The 20,131-nt window shown below is 44.1% G+C and overlaps 1 protein-coding gene across 3 annotated transcripts in view; it reads left to right on the top strand.

Moving 5' to 3' along the window:
• Positions 1-20,131, top strand: part of ZBTB20 (zinc finger and BTB domain containing 20) — a 617,628-nt gene that overhangs the window by 525,939 nt on the left and 71,558 nt on the right. Inside the window, exon 2 of one of the 3 annotated variants that reach the window (XM_074974222.1) lies at positions 11,907-11,992. The exons of the other annotated variants lie outside the window; for them this stretch is intronic. The gene's annotated coding sequence lies outside the window, so the exon portion shown is untranslated. The remainder of the gene's footprint in view (positions 1-11,906; positions 11,993-20,131) is intronic. 3 annotated transcript variants of the gene reach the window in all.

Here is a 20,131-nt window from a genome sequence, read left to right as displayed (position 1 = left end):
AGTGACCCACGCCCCATGCTGCAAAGGAAGGCGAAAAATCCCTAGGGCCTCTTCCAATCTGCCCTAGAGGAAAATTCCTTCCTGACCCCAAATATGGCAATTAGCTGAACCCTGAGTATGTGGGCAAGATTCATCAGCCAGATACCCAGGAAAGAATTCTCTGTAGTAACTCAGATCCCATCCCATCTAACATCTCATCACAGGCCATTGGGACTATTTACCATGAATAGTTAAAGATTGATTGATTGCCAAAATCATGTTATCCCATCATACCATCTCCTCCATAAACATATCGAGCTTAATCTTGAAGCCAGATAGGTCTTTTGCCCCCACTGCTTCCCTTGGAACACTGTTCCAGAACTTCACTCCTCTGATGGTTAGAAACCTTCATCTAATTTCAAGTCTGAACTTCCTGATGGCCAGTTTATATCCATTTGTTTTTGCGTCCACATTGGTACTGAGCTTAAATAATTCCTCTCCCTCCCTGGTATTTATCCCTCTGATATATTTATAGAGAGCAATCGTATCTCCCCTCAGCCTTCTTTTGGTTAGGGTAAACAAGCCAAGCTCCTTGAGTCTCCGTTCATAAGACAGGTTTTCCATTCCTCAGATCATCCTAGTAGCCCTTCTCTGTACCTGTTCCAGTTTGAATTCATCCTTCTTAAACATGGGAGACCAGAACTGCACACAGTATTCCAGGTGAGGTCTCACCAGTGCCTTGTATAACGGTACTAACACCTCCTTATCTCTACTGGAAATACCTCGCCTGATGCATCCCAAGACTGCATTAGCTTTTTTCATGACCATATCACATTGGCGGCTTATAGTCATCCTGTGGTCAACCAATACTCCAAGGTCCTTCTCCTCCTCCGTTACTTCCAACTGATGCGTCCCCAGCTTATAACTAAAATTCTTGCATTTAGGGATTAATAACATGACCTTACACTTCTCACTATTAAATTTCATCCTATTACTGTTACTCCAGTTTACAAGGTCATCTCAATTCCCTTCGTCAGTTTCCCTCTAAGATGTGCTAGTGTTGTGAAATACTCAGTTGAAAGCCATTGTGCTTTGTGTCAGTGCAAGCTTTTCTTCATATTCATCTTCTACCATTCCCAAATTACAAGTTTGTCTCATCCTGAATAAGATATTGTTTTAAGGGTTGTGTCCCTGAGAGTAGATCATACTAGAACACTTAGAATATGGCAGTGCCCATTATTGTAAAGTAAAATCAACAAACTGCATTGTCAAAGAAATAAACAGAGAGAAGTTTCATTCAGCATACAGGCATAATATCCTTGTCCTTGCCCCCATACCATGCTCCACCAGGCAGATGTGAAGTTTGATAATCATTATCTCTAAAAGAAAATGGAGCCAGGAAACAATGGCTATACAGTTTCCCTGTGACCATGCCGGGGGAGAGAGGTCCTTCATATGTAGTACTTCCACCCACACACACACACACACACACCAAGGAATGAAATTTACACTTATTATTAACTGTATATGTCAGTCCTGGATTAGTGCCAAAAGCACTGCCAAATCAGGAGATGAGTAGTAATTTAATAGCCAATATATCATAAATCACCAGGCCTACAAATGCATGCCATATACCATGGAAAGCTGTGGTTCTCAACTTCCAAATGTATAATGCATGCTTTTCATTATTCACCACGACAGTTCATGATATATGAAACCTTCAAGTCACATCTTTCTGATGATCTTGTCTTTTTACTCACTTCAATTCTGACATGATTTTAATGGCTACCATCTTGAGAACCAATAGAACTGGAAATGAAGGATCTGATCTTCTCTGGCCTTACTCATGTGAAACAATGAGACTGCTCACATGAGAAAAGCCTGAGGATCAGGTCTCAGTATTTGATATAATCTGAATGAAGGTTGAGAGCCCAACTTTCAAATAGCATGACCATAAGAGCAGCCAGAACTGTGTGGTTTTAAAGTCTGACACATAGTGTCTACACTGCAGTTAGACACCTGTGGCTGGCCCATGCCAGTTAGCCTGGGCCAGCTGACTTGGGCTTGTGGGGCTCAGGCTAAGGGGCTATTTAATTGTGTTGTAGACATTCAGGCTCGGGCTGAAGTCCAAGCTTTGGCACCCTCCCACCTTACAGGTATAGAGCCCAGGCTCTAGCCCAAGCCAAAATATCTACACTGCAATTAAATACCCCTTAGTCTGAGCCCCTTGAGCCCGAGTCAGCTAGCACAGATGAGCTACAGGTTTTTAATTGCAGTGTAGACATACCCCTCGTGACCTGCCAGTGCTAGAAACACTTTTGTGGCCCAGTAAAAAAGCTTTGAGGGTCAGTAAATTGTTCCCAACACTGGTTCTAGGCTATGAAGCAGAAAAAAAGATTCCCTCTGTCCCCCACACAACAAAAAGAGTGCATGAAAGCAGTCATACAGCATGATGCTTGCTATTCTGAGAAACAACAAGCTGAGCTGGTCTTAACTTTGAATTTGTCTGTCTGTATTCCAACCTTAATGTTGTTAACAGAAAACACAGCTTTTTTGCTTATCTTCTTCGGTGAGGGATTATATTATTTGTAAAGGAAAGTGAACCCCTTATGTAACTGTTTTCAGAGCTCACCATCATGCTTATCAGGGTGCAGATATATACAGTGATGAGCTGCCAAAATCTTAACAACCGGTTCCCTCCTCACCCCACGAGGGGCTCGTGGCCCACCCCCACCCCCTGGGAACCCCTGCCCCATCCACCCCCCTCCCCTGTCCCCTAACTGCCCCCAGAACTGGGCAGGAGGGTCTCGTGGGCCACCGTAGTGGGTGCCCACCCCGCCCCTAAGAGCCAGAGGGACCTGCCGGGGGGCGAGGTGGGGAGTCACGGCGGTGCTTACCTGGAGCAGCTCCCAGGAAGCATCCGGCAGGTCCCTCTGGCTCCTAGGGGTGGGGGAGCGTAGCTAGCGGGGGAGCAGGGGGAGCAACCACTCCCCCCACTGATCACGTCAAAAGTGGTGCCTTAGGCGCCGACTCCATGGGTGCTTCGGAGCTGGAGCACCCACAGGGAAAATTTGGTGGGTGAAGAGCACCCACCGGCAGTTCCCCGCTGCTCCCTGCACCTGGCCTCCAGCTCACCTCCCCTCCGCTCCTTCTCCTCCCCTGAACGCGCCGCCCCGCTCTGCTTCTCCGCCCCCCCCCCCCCCCGGCTTCCCGCAAAATAGCTGTTTGTGCGGGAAGCCGGGGAGGGCTGAGAAGGAGGCGGCGGCTTCGAGCTGAGGTGGGGAGCGGAGGTGAGCTGGGGTGGGGAGCGGTTCCTCTGCACCCCCCCCCAGGTTACCTGCTGCGGTGCGGGTGGCCCTTCTCGCTCCCCCCACCCCCTCAGCTCACCTCCTCTCCGCCTCCTTGGGCATGAGCGCGAAGTCGCCGATTGCTTCTCAGCCCTCCCAGGCTTCCTGCACAAATAGCTGATTCGCGGGAAGCCGGGGGGGCAGAGAAACAGAGAGGGGCGGCACGTTCACGGGAGGGGCGGGGTGGGGAGCTGCCGGTGGCTGCTCTGCACCCATCAAATTTTCCCCGTGGGTGCTCCAGCCCCGGAGCATCCACGGAGTCAGCGCCTAAGGCGCCACTTTTGGCCGGTTGTTAAATTTAGAAGCCCTTTTAGAACCGGTTGTCCCTCACGGGACAACAGGTTGGACAACCGGTTCTAAAAGGGCTTCTAAATTTAACAACCGGTTCTAGCGAACTGGTGTGAACCGGCTCCAGCTCACCACTGGACATATATATATAGGGAGCTTTTATAAAATATGGATTATTGATGTGATCATTTGGTGCAATTGCAACCTTTAGTGTAAATCTGTAATGCAACAGGGCATTACATGCACAGCATTTGATGGCAAGGATTGCTCAATTACTCCCTAGCAAAGCTAGAAGAAACTCTGTATTTTCACTTTGCAAACCTTGGCAAGGATATAATGTTATATTTGCCAAATTTTGTAAAATCTAAAATGATGGAATTTTGCTCTTATGCCCATCAGTGAAACAACACAAGGCATGGCCCTGAAAAAAAAATGCCAGGGAAGTGGGGGTATCAGTCCACCAACCTTAGAACCTACTTTGTGAATGGGCTCTAACAGTTAGGAAGTGTTGTCCAGGAGCATAAGATGGGGAATCTGCCCTTCTGGATTCTACAAAAGAAAAAAAACCCACCTGTCTTATTTACTATGTTGTTGATAAAAATACATTCACACACTGTATCCTTGTAGGGCAGTCTTCTCTGAAAGTGAATTTGTGTGTCTGAAGTATAAAGCCCTGATGAAAGAATATGGGGGTATTATAATGGAATATATATAATCTAAGTTTGTATCTATTAGCTCTGTTATTAAAATCAAGAGGACAAGCTGTTTCTTGTCTCGATACTTGCAAAAGTTTTCCAAATTTCTCTCATTTTACAAAATGCCAGTTCATTGCTGCAGCCTGGAGTGAAGCTGTTTACAGCTCTGTGCTAAGTAGAAAGTTCAAATCAATTATTGTCCATTAAAGTTAGGTAGAACTGATGAAATATCCCCAGAGGAATGTTGTAAATGTATCAAGATGTCCTCCCCCATTACAGAAATGGGGAAGCATGGTGAATTACTTACACTTAATGCCTCTGAAATACTGCCAGGCAGAAAAAGCGTATCTTCTCTCACTGGGGTTTAAGAGAAGTTGCTGTAGTCTGGGTTCTGGAAAACCAACAAAGCTCCAGGTGCTGACCAACCTTAATATTATTCCCAGACAGGAACAAGAATAAAAGATAGGGAAACACCACTTAACAACAGCAATAGATTCAAAATCTAAGCAGAAAATACCCAACCCAAAATCCAGGACTGGAGACTTTTTTCTAATATGGTTGGGAACTTTTTGTGCAAACTGTATAATAAATTCAAGCGTTAAAATTACACTGACAGAGCTTTAATGGTAGAATGCAAAGCCAATAAAAGCCAAGAAATCCATGCTTAAGGTTGTGCCCTAGTGCCAAGGAACACTGGGACATGGAACAGAAGCATGTAGGACTTCACCATTTGTGCCTATCATGGAACTACCCTCAACCTGCATTTTTTCACATCTTATTTGTCAGGCCTCCTGTATTGTGCTTTGGGCTGTACTGCCATATAAAAGGACAGGGCTTCTGCCCCAAAAGAACATTGTTTCATGTCAGGCCCTTACCATGCACATAAATGTTTATAATTGACAGTTTCTTTTAGTTTGTACTTTGAGCTTTAAATGCACATTTCATTTTTCAGTCTACAGCTCTGGCTCCCAGATGGGCCCCAAACCTCTTCAGGGCGGAGTTGCAGTGGTCCCTGCTGTATGTGACTGCCAGTGCCATTTAGCCTGAGTCAGCAGTGGCAGCAAAAATAGACAAAGGGAACCTCGAAGCAACAAGGGTTGTCCCTTTGCCTGTCTTTCACTGGCCACCATGCGACAGATTGGAGCAGCAGGAGGTGCTGGCAAAGAAAGGAAAGAGAGGAGAAATGGGGGTGGGGAATTGCCATGCTCCTAACTGGGCTGCAGAAGTGATTCCCATGTATATAATGATGTGTTTATTTAGATTTATAAAAGCCTCTGTGCTATGCTCCAAGCACTCAATACAGAAGTTAAAATACACAATATGATATGGGGCTGTTTATCCATCCTCAGCAACAGATATAATGAGTAGAATAAAATAAACCCAAACTCCTGCAACCCTCAGAATAGCCCTGCCCCTAAACCTAGGGGGAAAGAAATGACTTTGCAAAATGCCCAGGGGTTAACAGATCTGATGGAGCACAGACAGAAAGTAAGGTCCAAGGTCAAAGACCCTGAATGAAGGTTGCCCTGCCAGCAGCAACCTCTCCTCTGGGGGGCCTCCAGCTCAGCTGCCACTGCTGCTCTCAGCTGCAGCAGTAGGCCACAGAAGGACAAGCGGTCTTTCAAGTAGGCCGGTCCCAAACTATTTAGCTTTAGAGATGAATAACTTTAGAGAAAGTGCTGTGAATTCACCCAGAAACTGTGTGCGCCTATCCCAGCCCATTGGTGAGCTGCACCTGAAATGAGAGCGGAGCGTGGCAGGTGGTGCTTTCTGCTCCGCTCAAGCAGCGCAACATGCAGCATGCTTGTTTTTTGCTTCCAGAAGAGCGCCTCTCCCCAAGGGCTCCTCCCCTACTTTCAGCATGGTGAATCCTGCTGATGGGTGTAGTGGAGAGGGAAGGGGTAGAAATGGGATAGCACCAAGGAAGATGAGAAAGGGGAGATGGAAAAGCCAGAAAGAGGTCTAGATGAGACTGAGGGGGAAGAATCTGAGAAAGAACAGTGAGAGCTGGGGGAGAAAGAGGCAAGAAGGGGAAAAAGTGGAGACAGAAAAGGTCAGCAGAGATGAGAAAAGAAAATGGGCAAAAACCTTTGGAAGAAGTCAGTGTGACCAGGGCATGGCATAAGAAGACATGGGAAGGACAAGTATGTTTCCAACACAGACCGAAGGGGCTTCAACACCAAAATGGAAAAGGAAGGTTGATCTAGTGGTTAGAGCACTGAGCGGCTACTTGGGAAACCGGAGTTCAGTTGCCTGCTGAACTAAAGATTTCCTGTGTGATCTTGGGCAAGTCACTTAGGCCTAGAGTCACAAAAATGGTTAGGTGCCTAAGTCCCAATTTTAGGCTCCACTGCAATTCACAAAACTCCCCATGAATCCTGTAGGTGTTCAAAGGTGATCAGTGCCTACGTTTTCTCAGTAAACGTTCCCTAGGTGCCTATGTTTCTTTCTGCGACCTCTAGGTCTGCCTGTTTCGCCCTCTAGGCACCTGGGCACCTGTCTCCTGCCTAAGCCCCAGAGTGATTCATGAACCAGGGAAAAATAGGCATTTGGCAGCCTCTCTCATGTGCAGGCCCCAATCTGGTAGGCTCCCTCTGAGCACATCTGCCAGACCAGGCCTCTCAGATGAGTTCAACCAAAACAGCCAGGGAAGAGGAGAAGGAGGACTTTCATTATGCCTTTTAGCCCGATGGTTAGAGCACACACCTGGATTGTAGAGATCCCGGGTTTAGGTCCCCCTCCACCTGAAGGGGAGAAGGGATTTGAATACAGTTCTGTTATATCTCAAGTGAGTGCCCTAACTGCAGAGCTGTGGGATATTCTGGTTCAGGTCTCCCTCAGTCTCTCCTATTGAAGCTGTTTATGGACAAATAATGAAAGAGTCATTTGGGCCAGAGGGAGAGAGAGAACAAGCATAAAAATGATTCTATAACCTGGTTGTTAGAGCATTCACCCAAAAAGTGGGATCCAGTTCCCCTATTCCAATGACTTTTTAGTTATTTGGTACATCAGACTATCCCACAGCCTAATGGTTAGAGCGCTCACTTGAGAGGTGGAAGACCTCTGTTCAAATCTCTTCTCCCACTCAGGTGGAGGGGGGACTTGAACTGAGGGTCTTCCACATCCCAGGAGAATAACCTAACCATTGGGCTAAAAGTTGTGAGGGAGGTCCTCTTTCCCCTCCCCTCAAACCCTTGCTTCTTGCAAAAACAGCATAGAGGGTTCCCAGCTGTGAATCTCTAGCAGATCTAGGTGCCTTCCTGCTGCCTGGACTTAGGAGCCTATCTCCATCAGAGGAGCAGGGCTTAGCATACATTCTGGTAGACAGTTCCCATTGGCTAGCTTAAGCAGCTCCCTGCCTAGCATGCTGCCTTTTGTGAATCACAGTCTATGGTGTGTATCTCCTTGCATTCATTGTATAGGAAGCCTAGCACCTAATTCAGGCTTTGTGAATTCCAGTGATTTTTCTAGGCACCTAAAAGCGCTGCTCAGTATCACAACATGTAACTATTCTTAACCTATCTGTGCCTTAGTTCCCAACCTGTAAAATAGGGATAAGTAGTGCTTTCCTACTTCACCAGGGTGTTGCAACGATCAATATCGTATAGATTGTGAGGTGCTCAGATACTGTAGTAGTGGGGACTGTATAAATACCTAAGATAAAAATGCTGGGAACCACTGGTCTGTGGACTGAAATGTAATATGTGAACAGTGAAATGTAGGTTTGGTCCTATGAAGTGCTTTTGTTCTCATCATAAGGGAAAGGGAGAGGGACGTTAAGGTCCTGCTCTCTTCCGCTTCTTAGGTGTAATTTTCAAAGCATTGCGCAGGGAGTTTAGTTTTATGACTCGTATCAAAGTGAATTAATCACATAGCTAAGTGTCTGACTCTGAGAGATGCTGAGCCACTTGCAAGTCCCATTGAAGTCAGTGGTGCAGGAGCTCAGTACCTCTCATGATCAGAAGAAATCCTTGCTGACAGCTTTGGGATTTTATCTTCTAGATTTTTTTTCTCCTCCCTTCCCCCCTTTATAGGTTAGTAAGTGTAAAAAATGAATCTGGTTGTAATGTAAAAGACTGACAAGAAACACATTGAAATTTAACATTGATTTTTTTTTTGTTCTCCCAGACAAAAAGCGATTCCCTTTTGCTGACTGCTCTGTCCGTGGTGCTAACAAGCAAACATCTTCTCCGCTTCCATTTTCATCGCGATGCGACCTAGTCCACTAATGCACTACTATTTCACTTCTCAGTGCATTCAGTTACAGTGAAAGCATAGCTTGCAGGATAGCAGCCAGCTAACAGTCTTACTTTTGAGATGGCGATGGGCTATTGCATAAATTAATCCACTGACTTTTTTCAGTGGGGTGAGGAAGAGCCCTGTAAGTTCCCTATACTCCCCACAATTTATTCCCCATTGCCACCACCTTCAGACTCCATGCATCGTAACAGTCCTTTCTCTGACAGATGAGAGCTGAATGGTGCTCTCTACCATCGCTAGAAGGTTCACTAAAAAGTGACATAAATGTTCATTTTTCCCAGCAGCTAAGTCAGCTACCTCCATATCTCTCCCAGCTTCTCTTGGTCAGGGAAGTCAGTGGACCTAAACTGGAATCCCCATGTAATGGCAAAATGCACTGCCAGGCTAAATCACATAATTAATGTGTAGATTTCAGTTCGTATTGATGTAGTGTGGATAGAGTGTACATAAACAAGGCTGTGTGGCATAAAGTCTTTAAAGGCATGAGTTTGGGATGGCCACATTGCTTGAAAGTAGGGAAGCCACCAGTAGGTAAGTCATGTAGAACTTCCGACATGAGTGCTGGTAAATCCTTTATTCCCTCCCACCCCCTCATATAATTAATATGTGGTTTATATATATCACACCAAAACTGTTTACAAATGTGAGAGTTTATGTTGTTTGTATGAGTTGTCTTATCCCTCCACCTTTAAACATACCTTAGTACTAGAGCTGGCAGGACACTGCAGAAAAGTTGTCAGTGAATATTTGTTCACATTTTTAATGTCTATTTGATTTGACTATATTTGTGCCTCTTTTTATTGGCATTTCACAAATATTCAGGTGAAAAGTTGTTAGTTAGCGTCTGTCTGGATTGATTTAAATCACTGGTTTTAATCATGATTTAAACCAGCAATTGGAAAATCTTGATTTAAATCATCTATTTTAAACTCATTTTGCATTTGTACTTCTTAGTTATTTTCCTAAAGAAAGGTTGCTTCTCATAGCTTGGGGATTACTGAAAACATGTTGATTTGCAATGAAATATAGCCTTTGCATTATATTTCATGCTGCCTTCTTTTTCTTTTCTAACTGGGCAGATACACTGTATCTGTACACTGTCTACTTATATGTAAGTAATTATTCTTGATGTTTACCATATTTATTATGTTATAAAATGGTGAATGATGCATTTCTTATTTACTAGATGGTGATGAATTTTTTACTTGTGATTTATGTCAAACTCTATTTGGATGGAAATTCAAATTAAATTAAAAATGCACAAAACCAGCATTTTTTTTCCTTAAGTGGGCTGGATACGTAACAAAAAAAAAGTTTATCAGAAAGTTTATCAAAACGTGTTTTGCATTTAAAATTTAATTGATTTATTAAACAAAGGAAGTATTTTCTGTAGTTATTGAATTAAACTGATGGTCTCTAGTTACCACGTTCTTCAAGATTTTAGAACTAGTAGAATTCATCCTCTTACACCTAGTTTTTAGTCAAATATTGGAAGAGGAAAACAGTGTTTTTCTGCTTTCTCAACTCTGATTGGTTTCTTAACTTTGAAGAAACTAATTATTGAATTGAACAAGTTGAATACACTGAAATTAATAAAACATTCTGACTACACCTGCAGAAAAGGCTACTAATGACAAAAGCTGGTTTAGTACTTCAAAAAACTCTGGCTCTAGTGCTTAGCCAGTGACTTCAACCAGCTCAATGGTTTGACTTTAAAACTTGGCAGCAAATGTACTGTTTCATATTATTTTTTTAAATTTAATATAAATGATTCATAGAGTATAGTAAGATTAGGCCTTAACATAAACAGTCATAATTTCAAATTTAATTTTAAATAGGTTTATTTTTAAAAAAGAAACCTGTATTTAAATTTTAAAATATTTGAATTTAAATTTTAAAAATCCATTTTTAAAAAAATCATAGATTTCTATCCCACCTGGTTAACAAATCACGTAGCAGAAATTATTCCATGTGACTTAGCTGACCTGTGAATAAAACAGTATAAATAACAAATAGCAAATGTGAACAGTTCACAGACATTCGATAGGGTGAAAAACATACATCCGGGCAGTCAGTGAATACTTAGGAATAGCAAATATGTTTGCAAAATTTAACTTGGCTCACAAATTCTTCCCAAACAGAAAAAAGGGGTAAATGAGGTTATGTCTGCACTGCAAACGCTATATATTGGCTAACCTGCCCAAGCTACCTTGAATCTAACTAGCACAGGTAACAGTAACGACCGAGTAGCGCAGGCTTCAGCATGGGTAGCACAAGCCTGGCACAGACCCTGGGTACTACGTACTTCATTCATTAGGTTGCTCTAAAGCCCATGCTGGCTTCTCTGTTATTGTTACTTTTACGCTAGCTGGATTCACACAAGTTTGGTGTATGCTAGCCTGTGCACTGCTTTTGCTGTGTAGACATACTCTGAGTTTATTAATGTATTCACAATGAATACTACAAACAGCTCTATCTTTATATATACACCTTTATATATTCTGTAGATGCCACACACATTATGGAAAAAATATTTGAGGAAAAATTTAGATTTTTGGTTTTTTTAATGTATTGGAACAGTTTGTCACCTATCTTCATCTGCAAAGCCAGGTCCCTTAGGTTCATGAATCCTACAGTGTAGGGCACAGTGGGAGAAAAATATTCAAACTAATAAATATCAAAACCCTACAAATGACCTAAAATAGCCTGTGAATGACATTATATTAATTTTGATCTGTTGGGCACGATCAGGGCTAGAAATGAGTGCTGCATATCCCGTTAGGAAGTTGGGAACCTCTCCTTCCCAAGTGGGATAAAACTCTCAGTTCTTCCAGTGCAAAATATCAGATGTTAAAGCAGTGACATTTGTATAGATAGAAAACCTGTCACTGGGGCAGGATTGAACCCTCATGTCTTGGGCAGATGTGATTTTTTTAAGGAGGATCTGTGAGGAGAAAGAGGAAATGTTGCTCTGGCTTGTTGAATCTTTTTAAATGGTGGCTGTCTGAAGATGCGCAGTGTTTTGAAATATTAGAATAAGCCTTAGGAGAAAGGATGTGTGCTATGTTGACTATGCAGCCTATGATAAATTTATTTAGCACATACCTATGCAATCTAACACAAGGGTATCTGTTCTAGATATATAGTGTATGTTGTTTTGTAAAATGGACATTACAAAGAATGAATCTGACTGGATGACAAAGGTTTATGCTGTTGAGATTTCATCGCAGTTGTTGAGAGCTTATTAAGCTAATTTTGTGAAGTACTTTGAGGCAAATTCTAAGAGGTGCTGAGCACCTGCATAGCTTCTCTCAGGGCATGACTTTTTATATTTCAGGAGGAAATAGTAACAACAAACACCACATTCCTTATGTGTTCAAAGACACCTGATCTCCACCTTTGGTGCCTCACAGTAACCAAGAGGTATGTAGATTTCTGCTGTGACCATGCACCTTGCCAGATGCTATTGCTGATCCATTTCATCAGAACCTTACCTAGGCATCTGTGGTCCCTGTGATCACCCTCAGTGGAAGCAGGACTTAAAGGGGCATAATTGTCATGGGCTTGGGGTGAGTGTGAAAGCTTCTGTTTCTATGTTTATGGGGGGAACAGGAAGCCCATGAGTCCATGGGTCAATTGTGTAAGTACCATTATAAATAGACTTTTATAAATGAGAAGACAAATTGCTCTCATTTGTGCCAGACAGACATACAGTACGTGCGGTTTATCAGGCAAACACTCTCTCAGTGTATGCAAAATAAGCTTCCCATGAGACTTTGCAAAAATATAGCAAAAAAAGCAACTCTTTGTTATTGCAGTAGTCACGAGCTACTGAGCTATGTAAGCTAAGGCTACCCATAAAACCACTCATAAACTAAGGAGATTCACTGTCTATGTTTTCTGCCTTCCATCAGAACACTAGAGACACCATAGTTCCCAAGAGCTTTAGTGCCATCTAAGACTAAGATAACTTTTATCCTCGACTTTGTTGAAAAGTGACCTGCCAAAGGACCATCCTATCGTAGTTAAACCCGAGGAAAGGTTACATCTATCGGGTCAGATTCACAGCTTGTTGCAGCTGCACATCCTGGCTGGATTCCCCAGCTACTCATCCTGAGCATAGAAAAGCCCCTTCGGGACAGGCAACATAGTGTTCATGTTGCTGGACATGCCTTCCCTTTACCAGAGGCAGTCACAGATTCAATGAGGAAATAGCGTTGGAGTGGGTTGCATGATGCCTCCCAAACATCCATGCAGGAAGCAGTCAAGAAGACTGAACTGGGCCACATAGCCCCAACAGTAGTCTCCAGTCTGATACCTTTGAAGTGGGCATGGATTCCCTCTGCCAGGCTGGTTACAGGACCATCGGGGTCTCATGTGCCCTCTAGAGGATTTGTTACATATGAAATACTTGAACCACAGAAGGTAAAATAATGTGTGACTTCAGAGATTTTTTTGTGAGTTTTTGCTGATAAATTAAATTTTTCTTTCTTTCTTTCTTTCTTTCTTTCTTTGTTTCTAGTCCTTATATGTTTATCATAGTAATTAGGGAACAGCTGGAAAGTTAATCAGATGGGCACAAGTCTGATAGTCCATACCCGTGGAATCTGGGTAACGCACTCTTCATGATCATTGCAGATCTGGCCTGTATTTAGGTTTCTCCTCTGTGCACGCACAAACCCAGTTAGAAAACCTGTGATTTCTCTTCAGTGTACCAGGCTGACAGCCTGGGAAAAGGAAGTGAGGAGGATGCAGGGAGTCATTGAGCTAACAGTGATCGGCAGTCACACTCAAAATGTCTATCCAATCAAGGAAGGCGTATTGGGCACAGAGGTCTCACCTCACTGTACAGACTGTAGCGTCTCGGCACTTGCAGATGCTGTGCTTGCTGTCAATCAATCTCTGACAGCCAGCATTGCCTCTACAAGTACCTAATTCCCCCCTGTGCTTGGTGTGAATTGAGGAGATTAGGAAATAAGAGTTAACTAAAGGTGTGGGAGCAAGGCTGAGAGAGTTTATCATAATAAATGCAAGATAAAGGTAAACATAAAAATTATGACCCAGCACTAAGATGCTACCCTGATGGATGACATCAACAAACCTGGGAGACATGGACAGAAAAAGCAAGAAAGTAAATTTAAATGAGAGGATATTATCATAAAGTAAGTAAATCTGAGTATAGAAAATAAGTGGAATGTTAAAGAAGGACAAAAGATAAATAATGGATAGCCAAAAGGAAAGAAAAAGAAAAGGGAAAATGAGATGTAGCAGCCAGGTACAATTTATAATGCATCCATTCATAAGAATACCTACTCTAAAGGATATGGGGGTGATTTTCAAAACTGCCTATGTGAAATAGGTGCACAAATCTCATTGAAATTAAATGGGACTGGTGCTCCTAACTGCTTTTGAAAATCCCACCCTATATTCTTAACAGCACACATTAACGCTAATGAGTGTTGCCTGACTAAAAGCCTACAAATTAAGATTAAAATAGACCCCTGGCACTTCATTAAATGCTAATGCATATATTGTACAATGTGTGTGTCTGAGGGGTGGTATTTTTTGTGGGTTATGGGTGCAGCTGGTAACAGTGCCAACTGTTAAGGTTGCCCATCACTTCCCGTTATAAGACCGCGTTTTCAGTTGCCTATAATTTTGTCAAATTTTAAACATTTGGGCTGAAATTTTCTATACTGCATATATGATTCAGACGATTTGTTCTGGAAAATTTCAGCCAAAGTTGTGGAGCCATGTCCAGAAATGAGGCTAGGAAAAAATAAGGTGTTTTGCCCATGTGAAAATGTTCTGGTGACTTTTTCTTTGAGAAGCTGTACCACCCCCATGCTTTGAAGTAGGGATTTGAAATTTGGTAGTGGGGTGGCCTTCCTTTTTGCATCCTGTACAAAATCTGTACAAATCTGGCCAAGTTATAAGCCTCTGAAAAATCACTGTTGCCTCTGCTCCGTAGAGATACATTAGCCTCGATCACTGAAGATTCTGTCCACACTGAGCATGCTGCAGCTGGGAGTTGAGCAGGATTTTCCCTGCAGTCGCAGTTCTGGGCAGCTGCAGACTGTGCTGGATCTCCATGGGGGCACCAGAACTGAGAGCAGGAAGAGTCTGTTTCTCCTATGCTCTCAGTGCCTGCCCCCTCCTTACCCTACTGACAGTTTGTGGGCCTGTCTCTAAAAAAGTAACAAAGAACATAATGGGCCCGATTCTTGACTGCCTTGCGCCTTGTGGAGTTACTATCACTAGTGCAAAGTGGGTGTATGATGCTACCAAACCAGAAATCAGTATGGACCAACACTGGTGGGAATATTTTCCACTCATTTTGCACAGGTGTAAAGGAGCAAGGCAGTGGAAAATCAGTATGCTTCCTTAATTTGCTGGAAACCAAAATCTCACTGGGACTAAAGCCACGTATGCCAAAATTTCAAACCAATGCAGGACTTAATTCTATTATAGGAGGTTTATTGTGTACAACCTGGTCAGATGCTCCCTTAACTGTAACTGAGCTACTAAAACAAAATCTGTGTTTACCTACTGCTGCCCAGAAGATTTGAAATTGAACAGATCCGTCAGCAGCAATGCAAGAGTTGCTGTGTTCATGCTTTGGGCTTAATAGCATACCTCCTGATCTGCCCTGGAATATTGTTCTGGGCAGTGAGAAGGAGGTGAAAATATGCTTTGCCTGGGCAGAAAATGTCTTTGGACCATGAAAAGCCCTCTGGATGGGAAAAGGTGCCTCAGAAGAGCGTCAAAAGGAGAATTGCGAGCAGGGTCAATAGAAAACTACGGGCAAAATCTGCCAGATTTAACGGAACATTAATTCAACATGCCAGGCTTTAAAACTGTGCTTTTCTTTAGCTAGTTTTTCAAGGATATTAGTGAAGAATGCAAATCAGGGCATGCCTGGCCAACCCAGGAGTTTAGCTGATGATTAATTTAAAAGTGAAAAAAAAAAAGATGTTTGGCATATTTTTAAAAAGTCTTTGGTAAAAATTAACCCTTTACTTCAGCGTTAAAATAGTCCTTTTCCAGAGCCAGGTGCCGCCTTTCACATGGTGCATGGGGCTCCCATTAGCTTCTGTAGGATCACTTTGTGCAAATCCAAAGGGCAGAATTTGGCCCCAGATGTTTCATAATTAAGTTCCAGTGGCTCACACTGTAAGCTTGTGTGTTGGATAACTCGCTTAAGGCTGTTAGCATTTAAATAGCCACAACTGGGGCTTTCATGTTAATGCACCATTAATCCTTCCACTCTGGTAGCTGTTGCTACCAGCATCTGTTGCTACCAGCAGTAGATGCGCCCAAATTGCTGGTGCACAGGAGGTCAAATGCAGGGAAGAGATGGTGCAGATCTTTGCTGGAGTTATTTTTGTAGCAGCCCCACAATGGTTGTAGGATAGGCTTGTATTGCATTGTTTCTGTCTAATGAGGCTTCTTTGTGTAAGATTGTCAACCAAGTCTAATAATATCATGGGTGTCATAATAAAATATCCTAACTTTCCATTTGGATCTGATTACTTCTGAGGGAATTCCATGCCAAAAAATTAAAAATTCTGTGCCAAAAAAAAAATTCTTCATACAACATTTTAAAATTCTTCAAAATTCTGCATATTTTGTCAATACATAAATGTGGAGGTTCCAGCATGGAAGTGGGGAACACAGGCCACTGACTGCAAGGAGGTGGAAGATCACTGTGCAGCGCCTCCCTGGAATACGGACTCAGCAGTGAGGCTGCACCCAACCCTGACAAAGTGCAAGGGTCAGGCCTGCCCCAGAAAAACCCCAGGGTCCTGCCCCTCCATGCCAGGTGCACGAAGATAGTAAGCAAGAGGAGCAGAGTCTCGCAGGCACACTCTGCCCTGGACCCTGATCCAGGTGTCGGGCAAGCAGGCTCAGGATCCAAGTGTGGAGGAGTTTAAAGTGGGGGGATCCAGGTGTGGGTTGAGAGAGTTCTGTGTGGGGCAATCTGGGTGCGGGCAGCTCAGTGGGTTTGGGGAGAGGGGGCATCTCGATGCACAGGGGCTCACTGCGTGAGGGGAGGTTCCAGGTACAGTGGGAATAGAACTCTGCAGGACGGTCCAGGTGAAAGTGGTTGGGGCTTAGCAGGGAGAGTCTAGGTGTGGAGGGCCTTAGCAGGGGTGTCCGGGTGCTGGGGGAGTGGGGCTTGGTGGAGTGGGGGTCTGGGTGCAACTGGTTGGGGCTCAGTGGGATGGGGGTCTGGGTGCAGGGGACTCAGGGGGGAGGGATAGCTCAGTGGTTTGAGCATTGGCCTGCTAAACCCAGGGTTGTGAGTTCAATCCTTGAGGGGGCCATTTAGGGATCTGGGGAAAAAATTGGGGATTGGTCCTGCTTTGAGCACAGGGTTGGACTAGATGACCTCCTGAGGTCCCTTCCAACCCTGATATTCTATGATTCATCAGGGTAGTCCAGGTGGGGATTTGAGTGCAGGGGGGTCAGCAGAGGGTGGTCTGGGTGCAGGGGTGGGGGATCTGGATGCAGAGAGGAGGGGCTTGGTGGGAGAGTAGGGGAGTGCGGCTCATTAGGTGAGGTTGGGTGCAAGGGGCTCTGGATGCAGGGGATGAGGCTCAGCCAGGTGAGGGGGTTGGGTGCAGGGGCTCGGTGGTTGTGTTCTGGGTGAAGGGGGAGTGAGATTCAACAGGGGGACTGGGTCTAGGGGGGGTCTGGATGCATGGGGGTTGGGCAGACAGGGAAGCAGCTCCCTGGACAGTGATTCCTCCCCCTGTGGCTGAGTAGCAATGGGGGCAGGAAGCAGGGGGCTGGGGTGCAGCTTCCTGCAGTCGGTGCGGTTTTTGGTGGTGGCCTTGGCCCTGGCTGCTCCTTGCAGGAGAAGAACAAGTCCCATCCTTCCCCAGCCAAGCCAGGACTAACAACTGAGCCCAGCACAGGGTAGGAATCACTAGCCGGGGCATCCCTAGCCCTGCTCCCCACCACCTGAACAAGCCCTGCCCCCTATGGTGATTTACCTCTCCGTCGGCTGCTCCAAGCACCCAAAGCCATGCCCCTGTACTGCTGGGGAGGGGTGGATGACCGTTCTTGCAGCTTCCCTTTGCTTCCCCATCATCTTCTGCAGGGAAGCAAAGAAATCTATGGAGGACATGAATTCTGTGCACGTGCAGTGGTGCAGAATTCCCCCAGAAGTAGGATCTTCAAGATCCCAATTTTTACTTCAAGAGATGTTGGATCCGACATCAGATTGGAGGTTAGGTGTGTTATAACCTATTTTGTGGGGCTATGTCCTTAATGGAGATGTCCAGGTAGGTAACTATATTTGAAGATTAGGACCTAGATGAGCCTGACTGACTTTTATTACTCAGGTTTGTAAGAACCTGGAGTTCTTGTGCAAAATTGGTTCCTTCTGCATATATGTGTGTTTTTTTCCACCTGTATTTGACAAGGAGTTTACAACTGGATCTTTCTGGATATGGGCCTTGCCACAGGTTATCTGTGCCATCCTCACCATCAGATGGGATTATTCCAATCTGCTCTACATAGGACTACACCTGAAGGCCACTTGAAAACTTCATCTGGTGCACAGCCCAGCTTACTGCTTACATAACAGTGTTTCCAGTGTGAAGCATGTCATGCCATTGCTCTGGAGATTGTACTGGTTTCCAGGTCATTCCCAGGTGTAATTCTAGATCTTGCTTTTTGACCTAGTAAGGGCCTTTATGGCTTGGGTCCTACCCATTTAGCAATGGCTTCTCTCCTTGTGCTTTTACTTAACAAATGACTGGGATGCTTGACCTGTCATTCCCTTGCAGTGTTCATTGTCTCACTGGTGGGTGATCAGCTCTGACATTCATTTTTCTCTCTTGGTCTGGGAGAGCCAAAGTTTGTTGACTTTCAACAGAAAGGCCTATCTATTTTCCCAGGCTTTTTCTGAGAGGGTGAATTGAGGAGAGGATGAGTGAATAGAGGGAGGGAGGGATTTGGTTTCTGTGGCCTGGGAACATTTTAATGGCAATAGTGGGCAAATTCAGTCTCTTCTTTGTATCTGAGTTTTAGGTTTAATTTATATATGTGCCTAGTGTTTTTGTGTAGGCTCATTTTTATAAACCTTAGCAAATAAAACTGAAAAGCACTTCATGGTTTAGGGAGTTGTAAATATTGTCAAAGTGATAATGTAATTTTTATTTCCAAACAGTTATAGTCACTAGTGAGTTTTGTAATTCTCCGCTCGAGTGTTTAGAAAAGCTATCAGCTGTCAGTCACAACAGCAGTGCCCTAGGGCAAAGATTGCAGGGATGGCCAAGCTGAACAGAACCCTGGGGTAAGAAAAATATCCCCATATATATATAGACTTGTGGATTTAACTTTTTAAATTAGTTTGCACATGTGGAGAGGGGGCTGTGATTAAACATTGCATTTCTCAAATACCTACTTAAATAGTATCCTCGCTAGAATAACTGCCAGAAATGCTTCGTCTGTTGGCTATGCAGAAGGTTTTTTATGGTGTTGCTTAGGTTTTTGAGCACAGTGCCTGCAGAAGATATGGTAAGCAATGAAGTATCACATGTAGCTTCTAAATATGAAGATCAAGGTACCAACACGCATAATCAGTTGGAAAGCACATGCAGAGGCAATCAACTGTGTTTGACACAGAATCAAGCCCTCTTTGTTGTAATACCTCACAGTATCATGTGCCTGCATGTCTTTCCTAGTACTTTCTCAGGCTCAGCAGGTATTCCCTCCAATTCTTTTAATGAGAACTACAAGTGGCCCTACTGTATATCCGGACAGGTACATGGGGTTAGTTGGCAGGGGAGAGCAGAAAGGTACAAAACTGTTCAGAGCATGGACCACAAGGGAGCATTCCTGCACACAGGTCTAGCATCACATGCAAGTAACATTATTACTGCACATAGCTTTAATTCTCTAATGATATGTTATATGCTGGACCATACTCCTGTAGGTGGAGTTAAAGGAAGGACCTTCTGGAGCCTAATCCCTGTTGGGGTTTCTGTTCACCTCTTAAAACCATCCCATGGTTGGCAGGCCCTGCTCAAGAGGTCTAGGACTGTAATTGCAGAGAATGCTGAGCTGTGTGGGAGGGCCAGAACTGAAGTAGACAGGGAAGCTGCAGGTTGCTGAGGTATAGTGCTAGTACTGGGTGGAGAGCACAGGGCTGTAATATCAGGCCAGTGGCAGGTGCATTGGCAGAGCTCTGTGAGAGACCCTTACAAAGTGCTTGAGCTCAACCTGCCTAGCATTAGCCAGCGTTTTTAGCCTTTCACTTTCATGGGAGGTAACATTTCCCAGATTCTCTCCTCCTCCACCAGAACAATAAGGTTTTGGAATCTGCAGAAACTAAACTGTGAGCATTCTGTGGAGCACTTCCTTTGTAGGCTGAAAAAAAGAGGCTTCCGTTCCTGGGTCCATCACTTCATTCTTTTGCCCAGAGAGAAGTTTTTACCCTAAAATTTAATGAAAAGAAATATAAAAAGAAAAGCAAATGTCATTCAGAGAACATGCTGATAACACCTGTTTTTCCATCTGATGATAGGGCCGAATGCAGTGAAAAGCCAC

Source organism: Natator depressus, chromosome 1, assembly GCF_965152275.1.
Source record: "Natator depressus isolate rNatDep1 chromosome 1, rNatDep2.hap1, whole genome shotgun sequence".
NCBI classification, from domain to species: domain Eukaryota; kingdom Metazoa; phylum Chordata; order Testudines; family Cheloniidae; genus Natator; species Natator depressus.
The sequence above is the reverse complement of the archived record's forward strand: the minus strand, read 5'-3'. Positions and strand labels throughout refer to the sequence as shown.